The sequence below is a fragment of the Dipodomys merriami genome, unplaced genomic scaffold (genome assembly GCF_024711535.1).
Source record: "Dipodomys merriami isolate MVZ:Mamm:240054 unplaced genomic scaffold, mDipMer1.0.p SCAF_37, whole genome shotgun sequence".
In the NCBI taxonomy this organism is placed as follows: Eukaryota; Metazoa; Chordata; class Mammalia; order Rodentia; family Heteromyidae; genus Dipodomys; species Dipodomys merriami.
In genome coordinates, this window is record NW_027205270.1 from 11,119,042 (window position 1) to 11,141,695 (window position 22,654).

Below are 22,654 nucleotides of genomic sequence, written 5' to 3' on the forward strand. Positions count from 1 at the left end.
TAGGAATATATATATATATATAAACATATATGGTAGGAATAGTTTCTTGCTTTATATAGTTTTCATTCACTAACTTCTAGTGGTAATGAAGGGTGTGCATTTAGAAGATCTGATTCCTAATCTGTTGAGTTGACTGTCTCTGAGTTTACTAAATATACATGCGATTTTGGAAATTCAAGTGAAATTCTGTCAGTTTCCTATGTACAATCCAAACACATAATGCACTGAATTATGACATGCATGAGGAAATATGAAAATATGCATATGTGTCTCCATATATATATATGTATTATATATGTATACCCCTATACATGTCATAGTTTATACATATTTATGTATGTATACATATATATATATGCTGAATATCATGGCAAAAATAAATTACTCAGGATTCAGAGATGTATCAAGTAAATGAGAAACATTCAAACCATGAGGAGATGTTTGATTGCTATTTATGCAAATAACTCTGAGTAATGGAAAGTTTGGATTACAGAACTTTGATTTACATAAAACAGTAACAATTAAGTGGCAGAAGAAAAACTATAAAATTTTCAGGCTATTGAAACAAAGCAAACTACAGAGATTTCATACAAAATGAAATATTTCACTGGAATATTAGAAAGATACGATCTGCTAAGGCCAAGGGATAAATGAGAAGACTGTACCAAGAGAATGGAATCCCATCTCTGTGATAATGGTCCTCCAGGATAACTTTGAATGCCAAGCAACAAAACTGTAGGCAACCCTTCTATTAGCTCTCCAACAATAGATAAAGATTAGGCCATGATTCTATCTAATTATTCAACACTTTTAATACAAATACAAGTATAATGAGAATCACTTCTATTATGAAAGCTGATGTCCTTTGTAACAATTGGGATAAGTAGGATAAGTTGCTGAGAAAAATCAGGGAGGAAAAGTCTCTACAGATGTCAAACATTTATAAAATGCTCTGATAGTTGAAAGATTTGCTTTTACTAGCATAAAGGATTCAAATATCATTCTTTTTCATGTTTGTTCATATTCTTAAATGTGCAGCTGAGATACTGCCACTGAGCAGTGTCTCACAGTTTGTGCATTTTCTCCCTATATGCTTTCTCTTCCAGAAATGCCAATTGAGTGTGCATTATTTTATTATCCCGATCTGCACTTAGAACAAGACAATTGCCCAAATAGACCAGTGATGAAGACTTAATGACTGATGATTTATGACATCTATACAAGTAACTCTTAAGAATTCTCTTGTGTTCTTTAATCAAAAGAATGGAGCCCAGAGAAATGATCCAAAACGTGCACAACTTAAGTATAGCAATAAACCAATCCCTACAAATGATGTCATGGCCAGTTGGAATAAAATATTAGTCAAAATATTTTCTCTGTTCCTTCCTGAACACCTGTCTGGTCTAATTTAAATTTATTTATTCAGCAAAGTGGGCCACTTAGCAAGACAACAGCAATGGCCAGCATCCACTGTCTATGAGCTCACTAATTCCTAATCAAGTGAGAGAAATAAGAAGAAAAGGGTACAGTCTCTGTATTTTTGCAGGATAGCAGAGTTCAGATAAAATGAATATTTGGAATACAACCCAAATAGAAGACAAAATATACCTGTTAAGTAAATCCATCGCCCTGTTACAACTCAGATAAAAATAGGGCAAGAATTGTAACATTAAGAAGGTAACTCTAAATCTATAAAGGATGTCCAGCTATATGAGATTAGAAGAGACAGACATTTGTTCGATTTATGGTACTGTATGGAAGACTGACATGTTCATTATCTTCCTTAACAATCACAGTACTGTGAAGCTATTAGATTTTTAACACATGTAATATTACATGCCTGTTTTGCTTTTTGCAAAGAAGCAAGTTAAGGCAAAACCAATCATAGAAATAACAATATCTGTTATCATTTAATAAATTCCATGAGATTTCTACCAACATTCATAAGTGATGACATTGTGATTTGCACCAACATTCTCAATACAAACACTTGGGTATTTATTAAGGAACTCCCTCACTTATAATGCCCAAGATTCTTATTTATTCCTTCAAAAATATCTGATGAAACAAACTCCATGACCAAATAGAATAGAAGAGCATAACATAGAAAGCATTTATCTGTGTGCTTTACTGCAGTTGTTTGCTTTGTTTTGTGGTATTGGATATTAAACCAAAGTGGTTCATGCATGCTAGGTAAACACTCTGTTAATGAGCTAAACCCCAGATCTACTGTAGGGTTTTACAAACATTTTATATCTTCTTCTGAAACCTTAATATACTGAAATAAACCCAAGATAAAGAATATTATTGTAACTAAATAATACCAATAAAATGTCTCATGTTAAGGAAGGTAAAATTAATAAATCATATACAACCTGGAAATACATAATTGTAAGTGTTACAAAGCATCAGATATTGTTTCTCATAGATTATAAGCAAGCTGTTTCATTTTCCCCCTCTCTCTCTATATATATATATGATTATTTTACCAAGCATATAATTGAAATAACATGTCAAAATGATAATAAAGCATTGATAAAAGGTAAAAATTAATTGGAAAGATCTCTCTAGAATAAAGTTACATTTCTGAGTTTTTTGTTATTATTTAATTTTTAATTTCTCTTTTGCATTCAAATTTATAGCATGAAAAATGTATGAATAATTATTTAAATTTTCATTGTTATTGTAAAGGTTATGTACAGAGGGGTCACAGTTACAACATTTCTGAGATTGTTTTAAAATCTCATCATCACCACTAGAAAGAAAATTATCGTCTTTTTTTCCATGGGACAAACTTCCATTCTTCAATGAAAGCAGTGATACAACAGTTAAGTAATATGTAATTTATTCCATATTAATATTAGCTGTTTTCAGAACAAGCAACTTGAATTGCAAGCCAAAAACTATACTGAATAATTCATATTAGTTTATTGTAAAAATAATGAACCTTGATAATATAACAAAGATATCACCCCTGATGATGATGGAACAAGATAGACCATGAGGTTTCCATTGGAAACCACAAAATTTACCCAAATCTCTTGATTGTCCAGCTGGAAAATAAGCTGCCTTGTGCTAGATTCTAGTAATCCAGTGGTCTTCTCTGTAAAGCTGTTTTTCAAGAGGAAAGAGTCTCTGTGTTTGCTATCTGTAATTAATTTAACCTATTCCTTCTACGCTGGCAGTCAGAGTATATTTCACTCATTGGTTATCCATTTATTCAAATATAAGTTTCAGGGGATGGAGTTCAAAGAGAGATGTGATAGGTGCAGTATTCTAGAAAGGGAAGTAAGATATGAACCCAATTTTCAAAATTGTCTTGCTATTATATAGAGTACAAGGTGTTCATTTTTGTGGAAGTACTTGGGATTTGAACTCAGTGGCTTGTATTTGCTGGGCAGATGCTCTTGCGCCTTCAACCCATTTTACTCTCATTGCTTTTCAAATGTGGTCTAGGTTTTTTTCTGGGACCACCCTGGATAGCAAACCTATTTATATTTTCTTTGTGTTTGGAATAACAGGCACACTGCACCAGGTTTTTATTGGTTGAGAATGATGTCTCATGATCTTTTTGCCTAGACTGGCCTTACACCAGTATCTTCCCTATCTTCTCTTCCCAAATAGCTTGAGACACACAGAAAGAGATAGCATTATTTTCAACCATAAAGCATCTTAGAATGAAACAAAACAGTAATAGTAAAAATACAAACTCTTTTATATCAAATCTTCAGTGCTATTTTAGTAGATACATTATACCTTTAGATAAAAGAATAAAGTACTCTGGTTAGTCCAGAGGGAAATAATAAGAGCAACAAGAACTAGAACTTCTGACCTGAGATATATGTTAGGAGGCAAACATGGTAAATGTTATCAAAGATGTACTCTGTCAGATTCATTATTTTAGGTGCTTGATTTCTGAGTGAATGTATCACTAAAAGTTAATTGCTTCACAGTTGACCAGTTATGTCAAGAAATATTTGTGCGGGAACACTCTTTCCAACTTCAGATTCCAAGAGACAGAACTCAAATTAGATCTTAATTTCACTGCTTCTTTTTTTCTTAATCAGCAAATTTAACCAAAACACTTAAGATTCTTTTCCTCATCTCTGAAACTAGCCATACCATTCCAGTAATGAGAAATTAAATTAGGAATACAAATCTCATGCCAGATACATCAAGACACTTTAAACTTATCAGTTCAGTGTTTTGTTTGTACTGATCCTTCAAAGGAGATATCATCACCAACTCAACAAAATTAAGGAGATTTTTTAATAACTAACCAAGGATAACACAGGAAGTATCAGAACCAGGAAATACTACCAGACCCACAGATTCCAAAGACTTCATTTCAGCTCCTCAGTAGGCAAAAGTATCTACCTTGATAATAATAAGATAGGATTACACACCAAGTAGACCACCTAAAATCCAACACTCACAACATTACTACAAGACAAACTGAGGACAAGAAAACTTTTTATTCATTGCTGGTAGAAATACAAAACATTTTGGCAATTTGTAAATAAAATAGGTAATTCCTTCCAAAGCTATACATAGGCCTACCTTACAATCTCTCAATTCATGCCTAGGTATTTACCAAAGTCATTTGAAAGTGTGTGTTCTCAGAAAAATCTACATATAGATTTATACATAGTTGTCAAACATTGAAAATAAAAGTGACATCTGTATTAAGTAGATAGATAAGCATATTGTGGTAGATCTAGTATCCAGATAATGAGGTATTACTCAGGTATAAATGGAAATGAGTCATCAAACCACAAAAGACATGGAAGAATTAATATAGTTATTTATAAGTTAAAAATTTCAAAAAGTCTACATACTCTGATTCAAAATGTAAGACATGAATGATAAGTCTATATAGAAAATAGAAATATCATTGGCTTGTCAAGTGGGCAGGGAGAGATAAACATATGAATAGATAGAGTTTAGAACAATTTTAAGGAGTAGAATTCCTTAGTGTGATACGAGAAAGTTATACCTAGTTCATTATACATGTGCCAAACCCTGAAGAATGTACAACACAAAGTGGGAAACCTAGTGTAAACTATGGATGAGGTTAATATATTGATTGTGGTTTTCCACTTTAATGTGGATAGAGTAGAGTAGACTGAAATTCTATGCCATCATGGGAAATCTCTATGATTGTTTGGTGGTCCTTTGTTTGGCTATTGTTTTGGAGAAAAAGACTGTCTGTGTAGGCCAGGATGGTTTATAACTCACAATCCTCTCTACTTAATCTCTAGAGTTAGGCATTATTGGAATTAAGCATATGTATTAGTGTATCAGTCTTCACCTCACAACTTTTCTGTAAACCTAATTGCTCTTAGAAAAAATACAACAGCGATACTCACAAGACAATATATTGGAAATGAATTTTACAGTGCAGGAGGGTTAGGAAAGGGAAAATGGGAGAAAAATGAGGGAGGGGTAACAAGTTGGACAAGAAATGTAGGCACTACCTTACATATGTAACTGTAACACCTCTGTACATCACCTTGAAAATAAAATAAAATTAAAAAAATATGGAAAAACTTTAAAAGTTTGTTGTTTAAAATGGTATTGTACAAAATGTTGAACCAAACTATAAAAATTCTACATTTTTATAATAACTGTACAAAATAATCTCTGACTTTAAAAATCTTTTCAAAATGTATGCAAACCAAGGAAACTATGTTTCTGTTGTTGATAAAAGAGACAATTTCTTAAAGCTTTTCTGATTATTAGATACAAAGCACATTTCAAATATTGGAGGCCAGAAGATGAGACATTTTTTCCTCTCCAGGTCAAATTTGTCTTCCTGATGAGGGTCTCACTAGTTGTTTTCTCAGAATCCCAGCTGTATTTACACAGGCTCTCTGGATAGTGATCCTTACTAGAGCTAACAACACTTCATGCAAAGAAAAAGAAGTTTATTTTGTGCTTAACAAGATTTTATTCCCCCAAACTGGATAATGTTTGAAAGGAAAGCATCCATGAGAGTCAATGAACACATGTTCTTCTTTTCAAATAAGTTTGTTAACAAAAATAATCTGTCAATCCTATACTGACATTGTTGATACTCCCACTTTTCAGTTTATGGCATTGGTAAGATGTGTTCAAAAGACAGTGAAATTAGACATATTAGCAAACTAACAAAATAAGTCAGTATGTTTACATTCTATACTCTAGAGTCATTTAATAATACAGGATTCATTGAATTCATCTTTCATTGAACTGTAAAGGTTATTTATCAATTACTTAGATGATTAAAACTATGAAAAACATTTCCAGAATGCTGATGATTAAAGAATTCAGTAGAAGGAATTAGACTTCAAAACTGTGCCTCCTTTTCTTCACCTATTTGTAGAATTTGCTGTTTAAAAGGTAGTTTTTAGCATACTTGACAGGTTGAGTATGAAAATACTTTATTGATATAAGTCAAATTAGGTACATATAGTTCTGATGGTCCCTGGAAATTTGTTGTTGGTGTTTTCTAATCTAGCAGAAAGTTCCAAGAAGTCACTGATTTTTTAACAGCTTCATCATCAATCTTACTTTTGTGTGAATTCTGACTTTAATCAAATCTTCTATCTAAACATGAGCTTGGCTTTTTGCTGAGCATCCTCACTGAATATTAAAATTAAAACAAAAACTGATAACATAAAATTCTCAATAGTCTTAAAAATGAAACAAATCAGATCCTTAGGAGGAGCAAAAATTAGCACAATTCCAGAAGAACAGGACCATGAGTCCATTCCATACACCAGATCTTTGACTCATAGATTTTTCCAGAGTTTGAAATCTTACAGAGTTCATGCAGTCAGTTTTTAACTTTCTGGAAACTGGAAACACTTTTGTTCTTTTTGTTTTTCTCTTTTGACTGAGCATATTTAAATATCTTGTATTGCATATAGCATTTTATTATAACAAATTATTTTCTAAGTCTACAGATGAGAGGCGATTTTACCTGAGATTGATTGATGTCCAGAACTATTTTATACCTGAGTTATTTACACAGAGACTTGAATCATTTGAAGTGATGATATTAAGATGATATTTTAGGCATACAACCAGAATGGGCTAAGATTCTGAAAAGTTGAAAATTTTACTTTGTTCTGAAATATATATAAATGTTTTTGAATCATAAGGCAAACTAGGGTAGATTAATAATGACCATATAAATATCTTCATTCCAGTGATAATCTATAAATCTTATATATGAAAGTGTCTTTGCAGGTATGCTTAAGAATCACAACTCGCCGGGCGCTGGAGGCTCACACCTGCAATCCTAGCTGCTAAGGTGGCTGAGATCTGAGGAACACGGTTCAAAGCCAGCCCAGAAAGGAAAGTTTGTGAGACTCTTATCTCAAAGAAACTATCTGAAAACTGGAAGTGGCGCTGTGGCTGAAGTGGTAGAGTGCTGGCCTTGAGCTGAAGAGCTGAGGGACAGCACCCAGGCCCAGAGTTCAAGCCTCACAACTAACCATAAACCAAAAACAAAACCAAAAACAAACCAGAATCACAACTCAAGGAAATATCTAGGACTAAATTTATAAATTTAATATTATCAAAAGTAATTATTGTAAGAGGAAGATGGGATGATCAAAGTAATCAAAGCTGATATGATGATAGAAGGAGGAGGTTACTGAGATTTAAGGAAAGGAACATATATTAAGGAATTCAAGTTATCACTCTAAAATGGAAAAATAAAAACAAGTAGATAGATTCTTCTTTCAGACCTTTCAGCAATAAGCTTGGCCCTGCTAATACTTTCAGGCAGAGTGAGACATACTTTGGACTTACAACCTAATTATACAATGATAAATCTTTGATTTTACATTAAGCTGATAGCTTAGGCAACAGACAACAAATATAAACAGTGGTTTTGTATTTCATTTCCTTTGTTTGGATGTTGTGAAATCTCTTCACTTTCCCTCAGTCTCTGAATCAACAGATTAAAATAGCTGATTACTTTGGAATATCTTTGTTTCTCATTTGAAAATTGCTTCAAAGTAGGATAAAATCCAAATCCCAGTTATTACAGAGCTTGAGCTGGTGTAGTTCCAACACTGTTGTAAATTGCAAGTGAAAACTGGCAGAGATACTTGAGCATCTTGGAAATAGTACAAACTGTGATAAAAGGTATATATAAAAGGTATAGATGGTAAATTTCTGATAAAATGCAACAATAATTTTGTAATATTCAGATTCCAACAGCTAAAGGAGTTCCTGGAAAGTGGTAGTCAACACTAAAGGCAGAACATTGAGAGTAGGTGCAAACTGGAATGTTTCCTTGACATACTTCAGCTGAATACCAACTCTGATTGCCATTTTTATTGTACAGATGAGAAAAGAGAAGATGGAGAGAAGTACTAAAATGTGCAACCACTCGTAGAATCCTTGTTCTACTGATTCAAAGTTATTACTTTCTTTATACAAAATGGCACCCTGTATGTAGTATTTACTTTTAAAATAATACATACACATATATGAATAGATATTAGTAGATCCATAATCTGATATATTTAAAAACAGAAAGGGTTAAATTTTAGAGAAAATGGCTACTTGCCATTTTCACACCAGTATGTTTAGAAAACTGTAAAAATTTATTTTTAAAGGTTGAATCAATGTACATGCCTTCATGCACTGTTTTGTAATATCTGACAATATTTCTCTACTATCTCTATTATAAATTCATAGTACATACTCTAGAAAAGATCCTATTAAAGCAGAATGTAGTCTAAACCACAAATGTAAGGCATATAGGATAAACTGAAAAAACTACTAGCTATAATTAAAAAGTGTAAAGAATCTGGTGAATTAATTTTAACATATTTGATTTATCTTGTATGTAGTATTTCACTATTTTGATATATAAATAGCTTTAACTTACTAATAATATATATCTATGTCAATTTATATAAGCAGGTCTTCAAAATTTTGTGGATCTTTTACACTTATGTCACCCCTCATTCTGTACCTGTCTCATTTCAAGTGCTCAATCACCACATGAAGCTCATGGCTACCTTGTGAACTCTATATTACATATGCTAAAAAGTTACTTCAAAAATCATGTCCCTCTTTCTTGATTATTCCTGTAACAGTATAGTTTCTCTAATGTCAAAATACTCACAAATAATATAAGAACATGTGTGCACTCATCTAGAAACCCAAGACTTTTGGGTAAGTAGTTGATTTTCCCCCAGGAGTCACAGGGGTTGATTTCACAAGCAAACCTTGACCCAGAAGTCATCTTTAGAAAGTAGCCATTGATTAGAGGCTCAAAGGTAATCTTCCCCAAGCTATTCATTGCATAGCTTGATGCTTGTTTTATTTTTTCCCTCTAAACTCAATATTAATGTAGATAAGGTTGTAAGATTTAGAATTAAAATGTAGTTAATAAAGTCAAAAAGATCAGAATAATCAATGACTGCTGAAGGTAAAGAAAGAAATCCCTAACATCAAGAAGGTTAACAAAGTCTGTAACATAAATCATAGAGTCATTACAACAAGAAAATAACCTGTTTTCCTGTATTATAGTAAAACTCTTTAGGAAGAAATAAATCACTGTTAAAAATAATAATATAACATGCAATTGGATTTCCAAGCAGAGTATCTGTTTCTAAAATGTTAAGGAAAAAATACTAAGAAAGTAAAAGTTAAGAAACATATCTTTTCAATGTCACAGATGGTATAACTTAATAGACATATCAAAATATTTCCTGCTTTTTTATAAAACATCTTAGACTTAGTAGTATTTATTAAATTGTGTATTTCTGATTAAATGCAAATTATCTCTACAATATAAATGATAAGCAATATAAGATGAGTGATTCCTTAATAAGATGTTAACAAATTCTGTTTACAATCTAGTAATTGCATATGTGATTTTCGCCTCTACAATTGCTCTTTGAACTGGTTTTTCTATCTTATTGATCCCCTCAAATGATGAGTATACTAAAAAACTTCACATATTTTTTCATATTTGTAAGAAGATCGATTTTTAATTTTTTCAAAAAGTGAACTTGCACAAAGACAACACTTCTATTAAGATACATTCTCAGGAGAATAATTTAGCAATTGAGTCAAATTTATTGTGGCTCTATATTTTTGAAAGGTATTTTAATTTGTAGCTTCTAATCTCTTCTACAACCAAATGATAAATAAAAATCTACTGTGAGTTAAATTGACATGGTTTAGGCAATTTTTTGGTTGTTTGTTTGCCAGTCTTGGGGCTTGAACTCAGAGCCTGGGTGTTGTTCCTCAGTATTTTTGCTTAAGGCCCAGTTCTACTCCTGGCTTTATTGGTGGGTAATTTGAAATAAGAATCTCAGAGACTTTCTTTTCTGGGTTGGCTTCTACCCACTTTCCTTAGATCTCAGCCTCTTGAGTAATTAAGATTAGAGGCATGGGCCATCAGCTGCTGGCTGGCATTAATACATATTTTAACTGCTGGTCTGACCAGTGCAGGCAGTAGAGTTTATTCTTTAAGCTGATCTCTCAAAATATCAGTGAAACATTTGGCTGGATTATTTATGACTCCATGAAAAGCCTACAGGATTAGAAGTAAAAGTGTGAAGGCACAACCTTATGAAACTTGTTCAATTGGGTAGTTTTCAGGATATATCTACAACCTGAACCCCAATAACTTTCTGTTTCATGTAGAATCTACTTGTATCTCTTATCTGTCAGGGGCATAGGTCATGATTATAGCATTTCTAATTTTTTTAAAGCCAGTAGCATATTCATTATAAACACCTAGACAATGGTACCCCATTTATATTTTTATAACAACACATAGGAAATTTTGGAGAATGCACAAAAACAGAACATAATTACAAGTTTTCAGAATTCAAGCTATTCATAGAAAAATACAACACAGTTCAGACATTGCAGCCCTAATTTACAATATCTACAGTAAAAGCCCAGAAAGTCAATTTATATCCTGTACTTTCATTGCCTTATTTTCATTGTCCCAGAACAAGTGAAATAAGATTCCAAGCCAATCATATAAAATGAATTGCTTCTAGTTGGTGTAACTTCTGGTTCTCTATGCTAATAATCTCCACATGGAGTATGTCTGAAGCCTTATCACAACAAAATGTTCCATTCAGGTGTTTATCATTGAATTGCTAATAAAATGCAAAGGCAAAGGCTGACTTTCTTCCTACAGATACTTCTGGGAAAAGTTAACTTCTATTTGTTATTGTTTGCGGTAATCAGTCCGTGTGAGAATATTAGAGTTGTGGAGGTCCAAACAAGAGACAGCCATTACTCTAGACCCCAGCTGTTGATTTTATTTGTCCTGGCCACCTCTCTCTCTCTATCCCTCTCTCTCTCCCTCCCTCCCTTCCTCCCCTGCACTGTTTCTCCCTCTCCCTATCTCCCTCTCCCTCCCTCCTCCTCCTTCTCTTCCTCCTCTCCCTCTCTTTCTCCCTGCTTCCCCTTTTCTCTCCCTTTTTCTCCACTTCCTTCCCTGCCTCCTCTTCCTCTCTCTGTGTCTTCCTCACTCCCAAACTAGTGCTTGAATTCAGGCACCTCATATTTTTGTTTAGCTTTTTCATTCATGGCTGGTGCCATACCACTTGAGTTACACTTCCACTTCCACATCCACCTTTTTGCTGGTTAATCAGAGATAAAAGTCTCTGGCATTTGTCTGACCAAGCTGGTTTCACATCTCAGCTTCCTGAGTAGGATTACAGGCATGAGACATGCAGACATTTGTGTGAGCCATCATAGCCAGCCTCTGCTCTCTGAGTTGAGCTTCTCTTACATTTCTTAGCTTAGTATCTGGATTTTGTTTTAGGTACTACAGTATTTTATTATTATCTTGAGTGGAATCAGGCCCATGATTTTTTGTTTCTTTGTATTGATAAAAAGCCAGCTTTGTAGACCAGTAGGTTTTGTTTCTTACTGGGATAGTGTCCATTTTATTAATTTTACTATATATAATAAATAACTTGGAAAAAAAGTTTTCCTCAGTCTCAATATTTTGCCTTAAGACCTTGAGTTTTTATCCAGATACTAATTTTCTTTGGTTTGCTTCCTGTGGTAGAATACAGTGCTGTGTTGAACTTTGGGGGCCAGTTAACTTTGAGATTAGGGCTTGATTCACAAAATTTATTCATGATCCTTTCTTAAGCAAATATTCACAGTGTTGGTGCCATGGTCTAAGCTTAAATCGCTGCTTCTAGGAAAAACTCCATCATGTTATATCAAATGATAATACTGACTCATGTGTCTATCTTTCTACATAGAAAACTTTAACGAAAACAATTTGGATCTTCAACAGTCATTCTAAGTAACATTTGACTTGAATGAAATTATTCTAAACAAAGAGCTTAAAATTTTTTAATGTAATTGGCAATAGTTTATTATTGGTATGCAGAATTCTTCAAACAAAATTGTGAATCAAATCTTCTTTTACTAAAATGTCATTTTCCAAACCTACTGAGCTATTTGACAAAATTTACACAAAACTTTGCTCATGTGCTTTTTAAGTCCCCCTTTCCTACCCATCAGTTCATGCTCCTGAAGAGTATTTAAATTTTCTTCATGTATCTCTGTACTACTAACGGTGAAATTCGCAGAAAAGCATTCTGAATGACAAAACTTAGTTTATTGCCTTGGAAATGAGTTGAAACCACATTCAAATCTCAGGGTACCTGCTTCCCAGAGTGAGAAAGTAAACTTCCTAGGTAAATGGGGCAGGGAAGGGATAGTAGGAAAAAACAAAGGAGGGGGTAACAATGTTCAACAAGAAATGTGCTCATTACCTTACTCATGTAACTGTAACCCCTCCATTCAGCATTTTTACAATACAATAAAATTTTAAAAATTACTGCCAATTTTTGACAAACTGCTCAATGTCTTTCAACAAAAACTTTTGGTAGTGACACAATTTTGGTTCAATTTCTGTTGTTGTTTGAAGAATTCTACATAACAATGAAAATATTTCCCATTACACATAAGTAATCTTAATGCCTAATGTGACTCTTACTCTACTCTTTGTGCTAGACCAGACATTTAGACGTAAGAAAAGCTATGCAATTAACTGATCATGAGAATCCTATGGATTCTATACATCTATATCCTATAAAAGAAGAGGTTCTGGGTGACAAAGATTCAGAAAAATAACTGAAAGGAAATCTACTATCGAAGTGATAGTATTTAAGAAATTCATCCAGCCAGCACCAGTGGATCTAAGCTACTAGCCAGTGGATCACACCTGTAATCCTAGCTACTCAAGAGGCTGAGATCTGAGGATCACAGTTCAAAGCCAGTCTGGTCAGAAAAGTCCCTGTTAGACTCTTATTGCCAATTAACCACTCCAAAACTGGAAGTAACACTGTGTCTCAAAGGGGTAAAGCAATAGTCTTGATCAAAAGGGCTCAGGGACATCTCCCAGGCTCTGAGTTCAAGCCCCGTGACCAACAAGATGCAAACAAGCAAGCAAGCAAGAAGAAGGAAGGAAGGAAAGAAGGAAGGAAGGAAGGAAGGAAGGAAGGAAGGAAGGAAGGAAGGAAGGAAGGAAGGAAGGAAGGAAGGAAGGAAAGGAGGGAGAGAGGGAGGGAGGGAGGGAGGGAGAAAAAAGAGAAATATATTCATCAAAAGAGATACCATTTTAATTAAATAGTGTATAATGCAAATTTAATATTCAAAATGATAAGGGGTTTCTGTCTTACCAAAAGGACTCTGTGAAGCAAAGAGTATCCTGGGGTAGATACGATACGTGTAAAACTTAACATAGAATGAGCTTCCATTTTTGCCCATTTCCATTATTTTCTTACTCTATCCACAGTGTCTTATTTCTAAAGTATTGGCCTTCAACTATATTACTATGTTAAAAAATTTCCAGTAACATATTTGGTACCACTATTTCTCAGTATCCACAGAAATTTGTTTCCAGAATAGTCATAGGTACCAAACCCCAGAGGATGAATTGTCATATATAATGATATGGCAATTGTATATAGCTCATATTCACCCTCCCATATACTTTATTTTTAATGTATATTTTTATTGCAAAGATACTGTACAAAGGTATTACAGTTACATGACTAAGGTAATGAGTACATTTCCTATCAAGCATTGATACCCCCTCCTTTGTTTTTTTCCCCCAACATCCCTTCCTGCGACACCTCTCCAACTCCTCCCTCCCTCTCCCAAAGTTGTAAAGTTCGTTTTCAACATATTGTCTTGTACATGTTACTGTGACAATGGGTCGGTCAACCTGTATCCTTATTTCAGCATTTTGTTATTTCCCTTCCCTTCCCCAAATTAGAAAAATGTACATACAAGATGTAGGACATCGTAATCAAATACAATGAAAACAGGGGTTATACCATGAGGGAAGAATATACAAAAAAATCACATAGTACATTATAAGTACATTAAAAACAACATCAAAAAAGCTAAAACTTCTTGTGTCCCTATCTTGGGTTTAAAAAAAAAAGAAATGCAAATCAAAACAACATTGAGATTCCACCTCACCCCAGTTAGAATGGCTTTAATCAGAAAATCTAATAACAACAGATGCTGGAGGGGAGTCGTGGCCAAAAGGGAATCCTACTGCATTATTGGTAGGAGTATAAACTTGTTCAACACGTTGGAAAGCAGTATGGAAGTTCCTCAAAAGACTCCACATAGAGCTCCCCTATGACCCTGCAATCCCACTTTTGGGCATTTACCCAAATGATCACAAACAAGACCATACTAAAACTACCATTACAACTATGTTTAATGCAGCATTATTCACCATAGCTAAGATATGGAACCAACACAGATGCCCTATATCTATCTATCTATCTATCTATCTATCTATCTATCTATCTATCTATCTATCTATCTATATACATACATACATATATACACATATATATATGAATATATATATATATATGAATTCTATGCCTCCGATATACCTTCAATCCTGTCTTGATCACTTTAAATGTCCAATATAACATAAAACTCTAAGTACATAGTTATATTGTATGGTTTATGTAATCATGTGAAGAAAATAAGCTGCTCACAGTCCATGGACAATTTGTATAAACAAATACATTTTATTGGTGGTTGATTTACTAAAAATACATGAAGTCCATAGATCATGAGAGCTAACTAGGTTCCAAACCTGAAAAACCTTCCAGTGTATTTGCATTGTATTTTTCTTTAAGTGAAAGAAATGTAAATGATATTCTAAATATTTTTGGTGAAATATTGGTATTACAAAGCCTTTACTAAAATTTATAATCTCAACAGAACTCAACTTTTTGCTGCCATATTGATCCCATGGCTTAGAAATGAACATTCTTTTCTTCTTATCATTATCTTAAATTTACTCCTATGAATTCCAAAATGTTAAGTACAGCAATCCTCTCAGATAACGTATTGATAATATAGACACAGAATCAAGTGCTCTCCAAGTATAAAGGGACATACTCATATGCTGTCCGAATTGCAGTATAGGAAACATAATTTTGTCAGACACAATTAACATTTTCAACATAACTCACATTCAAGGCTCTTTAGGGTGCTATTGAAACACTTCATTCCTTCCTTACAACACTTTTTCCATATGGAAATATTACTGACTGAGCAGATTTAGAATAATTGGTGATATATGTACATAGCATTATGAGCAATGTGTTGCAAAGTTGATTATCTTCCATTTAAAATTGAGTTCACTTTGACTAGGGTTCAGGACAATAGGACAAACTTAGGCTGGATAAATTTTCTGACTCCAAAAAAAAACAGTTACTGTCCAGGCTTCCCTTTCCTAATTTGATTTTACTTCTTAGCTCTCCTATTTTTAGTTCCCTCAGGCTTAGTCTTAAAAGTATTTATCAATTGCTGCTTACAATAAAATCACTGTGTATTATAATAATTTAATGAGGAAACAACATGGATATTCACCAAGATTTGGATTTGTTTCAGGACATGATAGACGGTCCATGTCTCATAGGGATTCAGAGGAAGAATCTAGTGTTGTTGCTGTTATTTGTTTGTTTTGTTCTGTTTTATTTGTTTTTCTGTTCTCCTTCCTGTGTTTTAAACTTGCCCTAAATCAGAGCAATGATTGTCAAGTGTAGAAAAGTGCTTGGGTCCTTGGATGGAATCCAAGGTTTAGGAATCTAGACCCTAGTAATTGTTATTCTTTCACACAACAGATATTTGCTGCCAAATTCACATGAACTGAGGGTTACAGGTCCCAAATATGCAAACAGCAAAGAGCACTTATCTCTGTCTTCATTCTCTGCCTTCTAATGGGGAAAACAGACATTAAACATCTTCATTCATGGCCACATGAAAACATTCTAGTGTCATATAATAGATGTATATATGTATACTTATATTACATATAGTGTATATATTTAGTGTATGCATATAAATATTTTACATATGCATTATGTATATATGTGTATATTATTTGTATATATGTATATATACATACATGGATATATTTTGTTATATTTCCTTTTTAAAGTACTCTTCCTGGGTTCTCCACCATATACTTTCTGTACAGGAAAGAGAATGTCCTAAACCATAAACCAAATTATTTCACTCCTTTGCTCAGAGTTTTCTAAATGTTCCAAACTTTACTCAAAGAAAAAGCGAGGCCTTCATACAATCTTGCATTATCAGTGAGTTCTGGCACCAGATAAGTTCCCTAACCACATTTTTTTCCCTTTCCTAGCAGGTGTTCTTCTATTCAAACACAAGGACTAATATGTTATTCTTTTAATATTAAGTACATCATCATATTAGGAAAATCATACTTGATATTTTTCTTGTCTGTAAAAAGAATTTCCCTGAAAACTCATATGTCTTTCTTCTTGTTTTCTGGTTTCATTCATATGTGGCCTTCTCATTATAGCCTAAAACCCAAAGTGACATTTTGAAACAAAAAAGGATTTTCATCACTCATCACTCTTTAAGTTTTCTTAGTCTTCGGAAGGAATGGTTAAAGGACATAGGTATAACTTCATCTAAGTGCACATTTGATATGCTTGAACTGTCCTCCCAAAGTTATGTTCTATTGACATGAACTTGGAAAAAAGAGAAGTTAATGATCTCTATGTGTTCTTTTCTTTCAAATCCTCAGATCCTAATCAGGTTCTTGTATGTTCTCCTGGTCTCACTTATTTCTCTTCTCCAGTATTTAGTTACTCCCCTCACAACAAATGAAACAAAAACAAATCAACAAGTAAGACATTTGTAAATTTATGCCTATGGGCATCAAAGGAAGAGGACAGAGAGGAAAAGATATTGGAAGTAGAATAATTCACAAAGGATTTCTTATGTTTTTATTTTTATCGCAAAGATGCTGTACAGAGTATTGTTACCCTCTCCTTTGTTGTTCTCCCACTATCTTTTCGCTTTCCAGACTAAGACTCAGTGCAGTTAAGGAATATCTTGAAGTAAAAAATAAATACAACTGCTGGGTTCAAGTGGCTTACACCTGTAATTCTAGCCATTCTGGAGGCTGAGATTTGAGGATCATGGTTCAAAGCCAGCCTTCTGAGGAAAGTCTGTAAGACTCTGATCTTTTACAAACTGAAAAGAGACAAAGACCAAAAAACAAAAACAAATGAACAAACAAAAACAGCCAGAAGTGCAAAAGTGGAGCTGTGACTCAAGTGGTAGAATTCTAGTCTTGAGCACAAAAGCTCAAGGACAGAACACAGGCATTGAGATCAAGCCCTCGGACCAGAAAAAAAAAAGAAAGAAAGAAAACAATGTAAATCCCACTCCAACATTTTCCAACTTCACAGATTGCCTACAGCTCCTTTATAAATCTCAATATAACTCATGAGAAGTCAAAATCTATGGTAATATATGTAGGATAAATGTATTCTTTATGTAGATGTACTCTTAACAAAATTAATTCTACAGATGCTTGTTTCATGGTTCCCATTGTAGACTAGGAGACAAACTTTAAAAATGTGAAGCCTTTAGCTTTGCAATTTAAAACCTTAAATAGTACCAAGTGAATCTACTTGGGGAAGTTAGATAAGGTTGTAGAGCACATGTCTAGCAAGTTCAAGACACTGGATTCAATCTCTGTTATTATAGGATAGGAATAAAAAATAACGATACGGAACTTGTTATTGAATAGTTCATGTTATGCTCTTTAAATTCATGGTTTCCCAATGTAGTTAATTTGCTGGCAGATTGTTTACAAGAGATTAGGGGAAGAAAAAAGTAAAAACACACATACACACATACATAGGCAATTACTACATATTGATCACATTTGATTAATACTGATAAATAGTTAGCTAACTTTGCATCCTAGTCACTTGTCTTCAAAAATTTTAACACATGGAAATATTATCAATCTGTACCAAACTTAAGATCCTAGTGGAGTTCCTAGGACTTGATCCTTGAACAACACAACTTCAACATTCAGAATTTCTGATCTCTAAACACAACTTCTAAAGACAGAATAAATTCACAGTGTGACTCATAAACTGCCAATTCCAAGGGGAAATAGTTCACACATATTGGCTGATCTGTTGACTTCAGCATACGGAGGTTTTCATTTTCCTCTTTTCATTTTATTAACAGGTAAAATATAATTTCGCCAGCCTGTCCATTTTAATATGGGCATTTACTTCCTTTTCAATTTTCTGTTTTAAACATCAACACCATCCTTTCAGTAAGCAGGAGCATCTAATTGAGGCATCCACATGTTATACATAATTATGATTCAAGAAATCAACTGGGCCATGAGGAATAGGTTATATACAACCTGGGAATTTTAGTTTAATAGAAACATATGTAAAAGAGTGACAGGGGAAATGTAGATTACTCAGTTGGATTCTGCAGCACTTAGTACTGAACATATGTTTAGAACTGATTTATCTGTTCATTTCATTGTCACTTGAACATTTAAATATTTGAATACTTAATATGAAAAAAACATACTAGATCCAAGAGAATAGTAGGGAAACATTTCAAGCAACGGGTGAAATGAATGGGTTGTTTGCAGTGAATTCAGTCTCAATCAAAACAAGCATTGTTAGGTGAAATGTGCACTATCTTAGAAACTCAGGAAACTTTTATCCCAATGGTGATTTCTACTAAATTGAGGAGGTGTAATCACTCTCCAAGAAGATTTATTTCTTCTTTATTGTGATGATATTTTTGACTATCACTGATTAATGATATGCTTTCATGAGCTTTGAAGTACAATTAGTAAAAACTGGTTATTTTAATCCTGCATTTTTCACAAAAATTATGAAGATATTTTTCACAGTTCTCCACACATTTTACAACTCATTCTGAGTAAGCTAAGAATAATGGAAACTCACATTCAAATAGGGAACTTGTCATGGGGTAAAATTAACATAGTATCATATTCTATAATAAGCAGTTTCCAAAATCTAGCTCTAGATTGTTATATGGGGTTAACCTCTGAGACTAGGTGACAATGGAAATATGATTTATTGTGAGACGAAACCTGCCCTACAACTTTAAGAGTAATGACTTAACTACTTACAATAGTAATCCTCAGATTAAATATGATCTTTTATGTAAATGGCCTCATATAGTGCCTTTAGCAGTCTAAAGTTTAGAAGTCTAAAACTGTTTTGTTGATGCTGATCTTTATTTTTCTGTGCATTCTTCCTCCATGGAAAGAGCCTCACTTACTGAACATGGTTATCACCAGCTAGGTCTGCTCCATCCCTATATGGAGATCTTTATCCCCTAATACACTAGAATGAAGGAATCAATCCAATGCCTAGAAATCATATTGAAATCAATTATTTCTTTGTTGCTTTGTATGTCCCTCCCCCACAGTGTAACCCCCACTTTCACTATATTTGATGTCAGTATAACATGTGGAGGAGATGGGGACAAACAAGTCGTTTAAGGATTCAGGTGGACCTGTTGCAACAATGAGAAGTACAAAATGTCATGTCAAAACCAGCTTTACAATGTCGGTGTGGGGGGGGAGGGGGGTATAATTGGGTGGGGGGAGGGGGGTAAAATTGGGTGGGGGGAGGGGGGAGGCGGGGAAGGGAAGTGAAGGGTAAACAAAGGAGGAGGCTGCAATGCTTGGTAAGAAATGCATGCATTATTCTGCCCATGTAATTGTAGCCCCTCTGCCCCTCTGTACAGTATGTTCTCAAATAAAATAAAATACAATTAAAAAAAAGAAAAAAAAAAAGAAATTCTACACAGGCCAAAATACATCTTATCCGGACCAGAACATGGATAATTATCTGAAAATATACCAGCATTTCCTAACCTTTGGCAAATAATCCACTTCACATTATCAGAAAGGGATGGAGGGGGGTGGGAGGTGGCACATGAAAGTCTTAGGAGGAAAATATGTGTTTCTAAATGAGTTTATAAAATACTGAGAACTGGAACTTTAAAAATCATATATCAAGGAATAATAGAAATAACAAGATGCAAACATAGCAGCATTTACTTTGTCTTATATTACAGCTTACCTTCACCTCCCAAATAAGAAATAAATGTATCTTGGACAAGCTCCATTTGTCTCCCATTACAATTGGTATATGTACATTTCTCTTTTTTACTGACAGTATCTTAAAAGTTCAGGGTGGTGATATTGACTTGCACTGGATGGAGTGCTAATCATTACCCAAGTTTGGAGTGAATCCAAGAAAATAAATTAGAGCAGGCTATCAGCTATGCTTGACTTGCAGTGCTGAGCTAGAAGATTAAAAATCCTCATGCAAAAATAACCTTGAATCTATGGGATAGGAAATAAACTTGGAAACCAAATGAAGTGGGTTTTAAGTGTAAAGCCTAATTAAGAAAGTGATAAAGAGTTGGCTAATGAGAGAAAAAAATCAAGGATCTTGATAAAAGTATTTTGGGATGCAATTGAATTGCATTTATATTTTCATGTATTCTCAATAGTTCATACAGTTAATACAGTTCATATAGTTCATACAGTTTTAAGGTAACATATATGTATATTTTGTAGGCATACACATGCACATATATTAACACACACGCACACATACAGCTTTGAAAGATTGCCCTTTTTTCAAGGAAAATAAAAGTAATAAGTGAAACACTTCAGTGAAGCAAGATCACAATCAAATTTTGTAGGTGAGATAGTTTAAATTAGAGTAAGGTGCTACAGGAAGCAACACTACATAATTAAATCTGTTATGGACTTAGAAAATGAGTAAGTAGAAGTGCACATTAAAAATGCAAGGATGAAAATGAGAAGAAACTTTGATATGAGAGAAGAGTGTATGCAAATGGCCATGTCTATTAAGAAATTTTTATGAGTACAAAATAAGTACAAAATGATGGAGGAAACGTTGGCAGGAAAAGTCATTGGACCAGAGGGTTAATCTGGTTGCTAACAATGTTATAGGTAATTATACATTAATTGCAAGTGAGAATTCACTGAAAAAATGTGAGATAAAGCAGGTTACAATTGGAAATTTTAAAACTGAGATGGTAGACTAACTTGACATTGAAGTTCTGGCTCATATTTTTGCAAATAAGGGAAACCATGGGACCTGTGTTTCTTTGGGCCTGGCTTACTTCACTAAATATAATTTTCTCCAAGTCTTTCCATTTCCTAACAAATGAGGCAATGTCATTCTTTCTGCTGGAGGCATAGATTTCCATTGTGTATATGTACCACAATTTCTTGATCCATTCATTTACTGAGGGGCATCTGGGTTGGTTACATATCTTAGCTATGGTAAATAATGCTGGGATAAGAATAGTTGTGCTGGTACCCTTAGTATGGCCTTGTTTGTAATCGTTTGAGTAAATACCCAAAAGTAGGCTTGCTGGCTCATAGGGGAGTTCTATGTGTAGTCTTTTGAGGAACATCCATACTGCTTTCAAAAGTGGTTGAACAAGTTTACACTCCCACCAACAATGCAATAGGGTTCACTTCTGTCCACATCCCCTCCAGCATCTGTTGTTATTAGACTTCTTGATTATAGCCATTGAAATTGGGGTATCTACATATGATCATATAAGAAGCGGTTAAGCAAAATGAACCCCAAGACAGGGACACAAGTGGTTTTTTTCTTTCTTCCTATTGTTCCTAAAGTATTTATAATGTACCATGTGATTATTTTTGTTTCTGTGTATGTTCTTTTTTTCATTTTATTTTATTTTTTGTGGACATACTGTACAGAGGGGTTACAATTACATGGGCAGGATAATGCGTACATTTCTTTTTTTTTTTTTTTTTTTTTTTTTTTTGTCGGTCATTGGGCTTGAACTCTGGGCCTGGGCGCTGTCCCTCAGCTCTTCAGCTCCAGGCTAGCACTCTACCACTTGGGCTACAGCGCCACTTCCGGTTTTCTGGTGGTATATTGGAGATAGGAGTCTCATGGTCTCTCCTGCCCGGGCTGGCTTTAAACCGCGATCCTCAGATCTCAGCCTCCTGAATAGCTAGGATTACAGGCATGAACCACCAGTGGCCGGCTGCGTACATTTCTTATCAAGCATTGCAGCCTCCTCCATTGTTTACCCTTCACATCCCTTCCCAGCCTCCCGCCCCAATCCTCCCCCCTCCCCTCCCCAACGTTGTGAAGCTCGTTTTCGACATGACAACTTGTACTTCTCATTGTTGCAACAGGTCCACCTGTATCCTTAAACGACTTGTTTTTCCCCATCTCCTCCACAAGTTATACTG